Source organism: Salmo salar, chromosome ssa02 (genome assembly GCF_905237065.1).
Source record: "Salmo salar chromosome ssa02, Ssal_v3.1, whole genome shotgun sequence".
Classification (NCBI taxonomy): domain Eukaryota; kingdom Metazoa; phylum Chordata; class Actinopteri; order Salmoniformes; family Salmonidae; genus Salmo; species Salmo salar.
Window position 1 is genome coordinate 83,516,134 of NC_059443.1, and position 10,412 is coordinate 83,526,545.

A 10,412-nucleotide genomic window follows, 5' to 3' on the forward strand; every position below is an offset into this window, starting at 1 on the left:
AGTCAGTAGTTGTTTAGCCAGCGGTTGTGTGGTTAGTTGTTGCGCGGTCAGTAGTTGAGGCCAGTAGTTGTGGTCAGTAGTTGCGTTATTGTGGTCGGTAGTTTTTGGTCCGTAGTTGTGGTCCGTAGTTGTGGTCAGTAGTTGTGTGGTCAGTAGTTGCATGGTCAGTAGTTGCAGTCAGTGGTTGTGTGGTCAGTAGTTGCTGTCAGTCGTTGTGGTCAGTTGTTGTGCTCGGTAATTGTGGCCGGCAGTTGTTTGGTCAGTAGTTGTGTGGTCAGTTGTTGTGGTCAGTAGTTGAGTGGTTGTGTGATTGTGGTCAGTAGTTGTGTGGTCACTAGATGTTTGGTCAGTAGTTGAGTGGTTGTAGTCAGTAGGTGTGGTCGGTAGGTGTGATCAGTAGGTGTGGTCTGTGGGTGTTTTCAGTAGGTGTGGTCAGTAGGTGTGGGCAGTTGGTGTGCTCGGTAATTGTGGCCGGCAGTTGTTTGGTCGGTAGTTGTGTGGTTAGTAGTTGATGTCAGTAGTTGTGGTCGGTAGTTTTGTAGTCGGCAGGTGTGGTCAGTAGGTGTGATCAGTGGTTGTGTGATTGTGGTCAATGGTTGTATGATCGGTGGTTGTGCGGTCAGTAGTTGTGGTCAGTAGTTGTGGTCGGTAGCTGCGTGGTTGCGGTCGGTAGTTGTATGTTTGCGGTCGGTAGTTGTGTGTTTGCGGCCAGTAGTTGCTCGGTCAGTAGTTGTGTGGTCAGTAGATGTGTGTTTGTCAGCGGTAGTTGTGTGTTTGCGGTCTGTAGTCAGTAGTTATGTGGTTGGTAGTTGCGTAGTCAGTAGTTGTGAGGCCAGCAGTCACTTTACTTTTGGTCAGGTAGTGTACCATGGACAAAGACTGACACTTGTGTCGTTGAATGTTGATCCCGACTCCCGAGTATTCTGTTTTTCATGAAAACCTTTTCTTCTAATGACAGAAGACGTGTTCGTTTCCGTTGCCGTTTCAACACCAGGGCTGCCGTGTCAACGCCAGGGGTGTTTTCATCTCGTTCATCTCCCCGTACTTCCCCTGAATGAATAGATAGACAGCTGAGTGGAGGGCCACACTAATGGATTTGGGGCCCCGGGTACCTACATCCAGGGTGGTTTCCGTTTCTCTTCCTTGTATTCCAGGTCCTTAGTTTCTCCTTCTACCCTGAAAAGACGACAGACTTCTTCAGATCTACAACAAGATCAGGGCTGAACGCCCTGACACCACTCTCACGGTATGTTCACAGAGTGTAGAAAAAATGAAAGCGAAGATGAATAAATAACATCTATAACCAATACACAACCTATGTAAATACAATGTAAATGCCATTTTGGCACTTAATGGCACTCAAATATTCATATATATATATATAAACGCTAAATCTTTTGGTCAGACAGACTGCATCCCGTAGAACTTGTTTGTGTTGGTTGTGATAGGAACAGATCCAGTAGAATCTGATTGTGTTGGTTGTGATTGGACCAGATCCAGTAGAATCTGTTTATGTTGGTTGTGATTGGACGTAATTGACCGAATTTCCTTCTGCTTCCAGAGTCGGGGGATTCCTTAAAGCTGATGATCGACTCTCAGAAAGGCAGCAACACAAAGACAGGATAGGAGCAGACTAAAGGTAACTGCAATACACACCTGTAAACTACTGTTACAAACACACACCTGTAAACTACTGTTACAAACAAACACCAGGAAACTACTGTTACAAACACACACCTGTAAATTACTGATACAAACACACACCTGTGAATTACTGATACAAACACACACCTGTGAATTACTGATACAAACACACACCTGTGAATTACTGATACAAACACACACCTGGAAACTACTGTTACCAACACACATCTATAAACTACTATTACAAACACACACCTGTTAACTACTGTTACAAACACACACCTGGAAACTACTGTTACCAACACACATCTATAAACTACTATTACAAACACACACCTGTTAACTACTGTTACAAACACACACCTGTTACAAACACACCTGTTAACTACTGTTACAAACACACACCAATAAACTACTGTTACAAACACACACCTGTTACAAACACACCTGTTAACTACTGTTACAAACACACCTGTTAACTACTGTTACAAACACACACTGTCACGTCCTGACCAGCAGATGGAGCTGTTGTTGTAGTTTTGGGGTCAGGACGTGGCAGTCTTGTGTGTGTGATTGTTCTGTGTTGGTCTTGTGACTCCTGATCAGGAACAGCTGGGGATCGTTGTTCCTGATTGGGAGTCATATATGTAGGAGTATGTTTGTCACTTGGTTTTGTGGGTAGTTGTTTTTGCACTGCGTGTTGTGTGCCTGCAAAACTGTTCCTGTCTTATATATTGTTTGAAAATTGTTAAGTGGATGCTCTACTCCTTTATTTTAATTAAAGATGAGTATTCACATACCTGCTGCGCCTTGGTCCATTTTTACAGAAGACAGCCGTTACAGAACTACCCACCACCAAAGGACCAAGCAGCAGAAGAGGAGGAAGCCACAGGAGAGAAAAAGGGAACAATGGACATGGGAGGACGTCCTGGACGGCAAGGGAGCCTACACCTGGGAAGAGATCCTGGCCGGAAGGGATCGCCTCCCATGGGAACAGGTGGAGGCACTCAGGAGAGTGGAGGCAGCTGGACAGAGGAACCATCGGGAAAGTTACGCTGGAACACGGTTGGCTAGGAAACCCGAGAGGCAGCCCCAAGATTTTTTTTGGGGGGGGCACACGGGTAGCTTGGCCAGGCCAGGGAAGAGCCATAAGCCAGCTACCCGTGACTACAGGGAGGTGCGTACGAGGTGGAGGGCGCCATGTTACGCTGAGGTGCGCACCATCTCGCCTATACGGACGCACAGCCCAGTGCGCCCAGTACCAGCGCCCCGCAGGTGCCAGGGCAAGGGGAGCATCGAGCCGGAAGGGGTGATGCCAACCCTGCACTCAAGACCGCCAGTGCACCCTTTCGGTCCGGTGTTTCCCGCTAGACACACTAGCATGGAGGTGCGTGTCTCCAGGCTGGTACGTCCAATACCTGCCCCACGCATCAGGAGTCAACAGTCGTCATCAGAGCTGCCCGCCAGTCAACAGTCACCAGAGCTGCCCGCCAGTCAACAGTCACCAGAGCTGCCCGCCAGTCAACAGTCGTCAGAGCTGCCCGCCAGTCAACAGTCGTCGGAGCTGCCCGCCAGTCAACAGTCGTCGGAGCTGCCCGCCAGTCAACAGTCGTCGGAGCTGCCCGCCAGTCAACAGTCGTCGGAGCTGCCCGCCAGTCAACAGTCGTCGGAGCTGCCCGCCAGTCAACAGTCGTCGGAGCTGCCCGCCAGTCAACAGTCGTCGGAGCTGCCCGCCAGTCAACAGTCGTCGGAGCTGCCCGGACTGCGCTGAACTGCCGGAGTGGCCGGACTGCGCTGAACTGCCGGAGTGGCCGGACTGCGCTGAACTGCCGGAGTGGCCGGACTGCGCTGAACTGCCGGAGTGGCCGGACTGCGCTGAACTGCCGGAGTGGCCGGACTGCCCTGAACTGCCGGAGTGGCCGGACTGCCCTGAACTGCCGGAGTGGCCGGACTGCCCTGTTCTGCCGGAGTGGCCGGACTGCCCGGTTCTGCCAGAGGTGCCCGCCTGCCCTGATCTGCCAGGGTGCCCGGCCTGTCAGGATCAGCCCGAGTGGTCCTCCTGCCCTCCGGTCCAGCCCGAGTGGTCCTCCTGCCCTCCGGTCCAGCCCGAGTGGTCCTCCTGCCCTCCGGTCCAGCCCGAGTGGTCCTCCTGCCCTCCGGCCCAGCCCGAGTGGCCCGCATGCCTTCCGGCCCAGCCCGAGTGGCCCGCATGCCTTCCGGCCCAGCCCGAGTGGCCCGCATGCCTTCCGGCCCAGCCCGAGTGGCCCGCATGCCTTCCGGCCCAGCCCGAGTGGCCCGCATGCCTTCCGGCCCAGCCCGAGTGGCCCGCATGCCTTCCGGCCCAGCCCGAGTGGCCCGCATGCTTTCCGGCCCAGCCCGAGGGGCCCTCCTGCTCTCCGGCCCAGCCCGAGGGGCCCTCCTGCTCCCCGGCCCAGCCCGAGGGGCCCTCCTGCTCCCCGGCCCAGCCCGAGGGGCCCTCCTGCCCCCCGGCCCAGCCCGAGGGGCCCTCCTGTCCCCCGGCCCACCCCGAGGGGCCCTCCTGTCCTCCGGCCCGGCTCGAGGGGTCCGTATGCCTGGCGCAGCTATCGGCTCCACCGAAGTGGGCGACGCCGAGGGTGGAGCAGGGTCCACGTCCTGCACCGGAGCCACCTCCAGGATAGGTGGGTTGGGGAGGGAGGGTGTAGCACAGTGCCGTCGTTGACGGCAGCCACCCTCCCATCCCTCCCTTATTGTTTAGGGGTTATTGTTTATGGGTTTTGTTGGGGATTTTGTTTGTTGGTGTTTTTTCGTTGTTAGGTGCATTCCGGGGTCTGCACCTTGAGGGGGGGGGTACTGTCACGTCCTGACCAACAGATGGAGCTGTTGTTGTAGTTTTGGGGTCAGGACGTGGCAGTCTTGTGTGTGTGATTGTTCTGTGTTGGTCTTGTGACTCCTGATCAGGAACAGCTGGGGATCGTTGTTCCTGATTGGGAGTCATATATGTAGGAGTATGTTTGTCACTTGGTTTTGTGGGTAGTTGTTTTTGCACTGCGTGTTGTGTGCCTGCAAAACTGTTCCTGTCTTATATATTGTTTGAAAATTGTTAAGTGGATGCTCTACTCCTTTATTTTAATTAAAGATGAGTATTCACATACCTGCTGCGCCTTGGTCCATTTTTACAGAAGACAGCCGTTACACACACCAATAAACTACTGTTACAAACACACACCTGTAAACTACTGTTACAAACACACACCTATAAAGTCCTGCCTCAAACACACACCTGTTAACTACTGTTCCAAACACACACGTTACAAACACACACCTTTAAACTACTCTCACAAACACACACCTGTCAAATACTGTTACAAACACTATAAACACCTGTTGCAAACACACACCTGTAAATACTGTTACAAACATAAACCTGTTACAAACTATTGTTACAAACTGCATGAGGAGATAGATACTGTGTTCCCCAACAAGGTAACCCCCACACCATGAGATTAATTTTGAGAAAAGTAAGCTAACTAGGTATATCTAACTAGCTAGGTATAACTAACTAGCTAGCTACTAGTACTAGCTATGTGATGATGGCTCCGGAGAGTATGGCTGCCGTTTTATGGGCTCTTAACCAACCGTGCTATTTCACGTTGTTTTGTAACTTATAATGTCGCTGCTACCGTCTCTTATGACCGAAAAGAGCCTCTGGACATCAGGATTACTCACCTTGAACTGGATGAATAATTTTTCTTTAATAAGTTGGACGAGAGGGATTTACTTACTCCAGACACTTGAACAGACCCTCATCCCCATCATTCGTAGGAGACAAATACGGAGGTATCGCGAAAGGAGATCGGGGTGCCTTGTGAGGATTCGGCGACGAGTGGCTAATTTGCCTTTGCCATCGGTATGATTTGCAAATGTATAATTGCCGGATATTAAAGTGGACAAACTACAAGCATGTATATCCTACCAATAGGACATTCAAAACTGTAATGTCTTATGTTTAACCGAGTTGTGGCTGAACGATGACAATAACATACAGCTGGTGGGTTATACACTGTATTGACAGGATAGAACAGGAGCCTCTGGTAAGACAAGGGGTAGTGGTCTATGTATATTTGTAAACAACAGCTGGTGCATGATATCTAAGGAAGTCTTGAGGTTTTGCTCGCCTGAGGTAGAGTATCTCATGATAAGCTGTAGACCACACTATTTACCAAGAGAGTTTTCATCTATATTCTTCGTAGCTGTCTATTTACTAGCACAAACCGATGCTGGCACACTAAGACTGCACTCAATGAGCTGTATACTGCCATAAGCAAACAGGAAAACGCTCATCCAGAGGCGGCGCTCCTAGTGGCTGGGGACTTTAATGCAGGAAAACTTACAGCAGGAAGCACCAGTGAATCGGTCAATAGAAAAGTTGTCGGATGAAGCAAATGCCAAGCTACAGGACTGTTTTGCTAGCACAGACTGGAATATGTTCCGGGATTCTTCCGATGGCATTAGGAGGACACCACATCAGTCACTGGCTTCATCAATCAGTGCATCGATGACGTCGTCCCCACAGTGACCGTAAGTACATAACCCAACCAGAAAACATGGATTACAGTCAGCATCCGCACTGAGCTAAAGGCTAGAGTTGACGCTTTCAGGGAGTGGGACTCTAACCCGGAAGATAATTGGAAATCCCGCTATGCCCTCCGAGGAACCATCAAACAGGCAAAGCATCAATACAGGACTAAGATCAAATCGTACTACACCATCTCTGACGCTCGTCGGATGTGGCAGGGCTTGCAAACCATTAAAGACTACAAGGGGATGCACAGCTGAGAGCTGCCCAGTGACACAAGCCTACCAGACGAGCTAAACTACTTCTATGCTCGCGTCGAGGCAAATAACACTGAAACATGCATGAGAGCACCAGCTGTTCCACAAGACTGTGTGATCACGCTCTCCACAGCCGATGTGAGTAAGACCTTCACAAGGCCGCTGGGCCAAACAGATTACTAGAACGTGTACTACGAGCTGACCAACTGGCAAGTGTCTTCACTGACATTTTCAACCTCTCCCTGTCCTAGTCTGTAATACCAACATGTTTAAGCAGACCACCATAGTCCCTGTGCCCAAGAACACTAAGGTAACCTCCCTAAACGACTACTGACCCATAGCACTCACGTCTGTTGCCATGAAGTGCTTTGAAAGGCTGGTCATGGCTCACATCAACACCATCATCCCAGAAACCCTAGACCCACTCCAATTCGCATACCGCCCCAACAGATCAACAGATGATGCAAATTCCATTGCACTCCACACCGTCCTTTCCCACCTGGACAAAAGGAACACCTACGTGAGAGTGCTATTCATTGACTACAGCTCAGGGTTCAACACCATAGCGCCCTCAAATCAATAAGCTAAGGACCCTGGGACGAAACACCTCCCTCTGCAACTGGATCCTGGACTTGCTGACGAGCCACCCCCTGGTGGTAAGGGTAGGTAACAACACATGCGCCATGCTGATCCTTAACACTTGGGCCCCTCAGGGGTGCGTGCTCAGTCCCCTCCTGTACTCCCTGTTCACTCAAGGCTGCATGGCCAGGCATGACTTCAACACCATCATTACATTTGCTGATGACACAACAGTGGTAGGCCTGATCAACGACGAGACAGCCTAAAGGGAGGAGGTCAGAGACATGGCCGTGTGGTGCCAGGACAACAACCTCTCCCTCAACGTGATCAAGACAAAGGAGATGTTTGTGGACTACAGGAAAAAGAGGACCGAGCACGCCCCCATTCTTATCGCCGGTGTCACGTCCTGACCAGTAAAGGGGTTATTTGTTATTATAGTTTGGTCAGGACGTGGCAGGGGGTATTTGTTTTATATGGTTTTGAGTGTGTGTTTATGTAGAGGGGCGTTTTATTTATGTTTCCAGGGTTTTTGGTTTAGTTCTATGTTGTACTTTTCTATGTCTGTTTCTAGGGTGTTTATTTCTATGTTTAGTATTTGGGATTGGGGCCTTCAATTGGAGGCAGCTGGTTATTGTTGCCTCTGATTGAAGGTCCTATAATTAGGAGTTTGTTTGTTTTGGGGATTGTGGGAGATTGTTCTTTGTACTGCTGTGTGAGCCTACAAGGCTGTTTGTCGTCCGTTCATCGTTTTCTTGTTTTGTTTCGTGTTAAATAAAATGAGCATTCACATACCCGCTGCGCCTTGGTCCATCCATTACGACGACCGTGACACCCGGCGCTGCAGTGGAGCAGTTTGAGAGCTTCAAACTCCTTGGTGTCCACATCATCAACAAACTAACATGGTCCAAGCACACCAAGACAGTCGTGAAGGGGGCACGACAAAACCTATTCCCCCTCAGGACACTGAAAAGATTTGGCATGGGTCCTCAGATCCTCAAAAGGTTCTACAGCTGCACCATCGAGAGCATCCTGACTGGTTGCATCACTGCCTTTTATGGCAACTGCTCAGCCTCTGACCGCAAGGCAGTACAGAGGGTAGTGCAAATGGCCCAGTACATCACTGGGGCCAAGCTTCCTGCCATCCAGGACCTCTATACCAGGCGGTGTCAGAGGAAGGCCCTAAAAATTGTCAAAGACTCCAGCCACCCTAGTCATAGACTGTTCTCTCTGCTACCACATGGCAAGCGGTACCGGAGCGCCAAGTCTAGGTCCAAGAGGCTTCTAAACAGCTTCTAACCCTAAGCCATAAGACTCCTGAACATCTAGTCAAATGGCTCTCACCCCTCTTTACACCACTGCTACTCTCTGTTATCATCTATGCATAGTCACTTGAATAACTCTACCGTCATGTACATACCACCTCAAATAACCGGTGCCCCCGCACATTGACTCTGTATAGGTAACCCCCTGTATATAGTCTCACTATTGTTATTTCACTGCTGCTCTTTAATTACTTGTTACTTTTATCTCTTATTCTTATCTGTGTATTTTGAAACTGCATTGTTGGTTAGGGGCTCGTAAGTAAGCATTTCACTGTAAGGTCTAACCCTGTTGTATTGGGCGCATGTGACTAATACAATTTGATTTGATTTCCGTTAGGGAACACCTACTCTGTGAGGTTAATTAATATGTGCATTGACTCAATTCGCCCTTGCACTCATCCTAAACAACCCCATTTTTTTGTAACTTTGGCAAAGGCTAAACTCGACAACAGATTCTAGTTTGGGAAACAGAAAACCAACTGAGATAAAATGTTTCATCAATGAGAATCTCGCTCCGTCTTCTCCCACTGACGGCCATGGACTTCCTCTCATCACCATATTTGGCGGGAGTGGAAATACCAACCGGATGCTTCAGATTTATTTATCCGGTGAAACATCTGGCTCGTTGTTCTATCTGTGATTTACTTTTGTGTATGGAAAATGCTGTGTTGTTACTGTTGGCACGGCACCAGGACTGACGATTACAGCTGAGTGGCTGTGAGGGTCAAGCGGAGTTAACGTGCGTGTGTGTGTGTGTGTGCGCGCACGCGAGTCTCCTAATGTAACAAGGAAGTGAGTTAGCTTGTTATTGTGTTTTTGATTTTAACCATCCTTTCGAACAAAGTAAATATCCAGATGAACACTTTTCCACATCCAGATTTCAAATGTCATATTATGTCTACACACAGTGGTGTAATGATGTGCAAATAGTTGAAGTACAAAAGGGAGAATAAATATCCCTACTTCGCATTGACCTCTCACACAGTGTCCCTCCTATCTCCTTATTGCGTGTTTGTCGTGAACAACATTTGCCTGCCTGAGCAACAATAGTAGAATCGGTGGTTTGGTTTTCAAAATAAAAGTTACCAATTGAAACTGATGCAAACGGATACAAATGGAATCACGCTACATTTGGACGAGATAATTTGAAAACAAGGTTGGAATAATGTTATATAAGTTCAACAAAAGATAATAATTAGTTAATTTGACACCAAATAAAATCTGATAAAATTGCACTGTAGATGTATAGTCTTCAGGACTGCAACATACCTTCAATGTACAGCCTTATGGATCTTGGGTTCATGACATGGGGTACAGCCTTATGGATCTTGGGTTCATGACATGGGGAACCAACCTAGTAATTGACACCGACGGATTACAATTATGAAGAGTTTACACAAAAATTAGCATTGTAGCTCTTATTGAGGGACTTTAACTGTGGGAAATCACCTCACAATTCAGCCTATAGTGCCTATTGAACATTTATATTGCAATGTACAGGGCTCCCGAGTGGCACAGTGGTCTATGGCACTGCATCTCAGTGCAAAAGGCGTCACTAAAGTCCCTGATTTGAATGTGGGCTGTCCCATAGGGTGGCACACAATTGGCCCAGCATCGTCTGGGTTTGGCCGGGGTAGGCCGTCATTGTAAATAAGAATTTGTTCTTAACTGACTTACCTAGGTAAATAAAGGTTAAATGTTATTCTTTTTTAAATAAACTTATGGAATTGTGAGGTGATTTCCTACAGTTAAAGTCCTGCAATAAGAGCTACGATGCTAATACTTGTGTAAACTCTTCACATTTCATGGACCCAAGATCCAGAGGTAACGCTGTAAAGTAAAATAGATGTCCCAAAGCAATTATAATACAGCCACAGTGCGACTTCAACTATTTTTTGCGTCAAATGAACTACTTATTGTCTTTTTTAATTCATATAACAACATTCTAACCCTGTTCAGCATTATCTTGTCCAAATATGGCATTATATCCACTATTTTTATCCGTTTGCATCAGTTACAGTATGGGACTTTTATTTTGAAGTCGAACCGCAA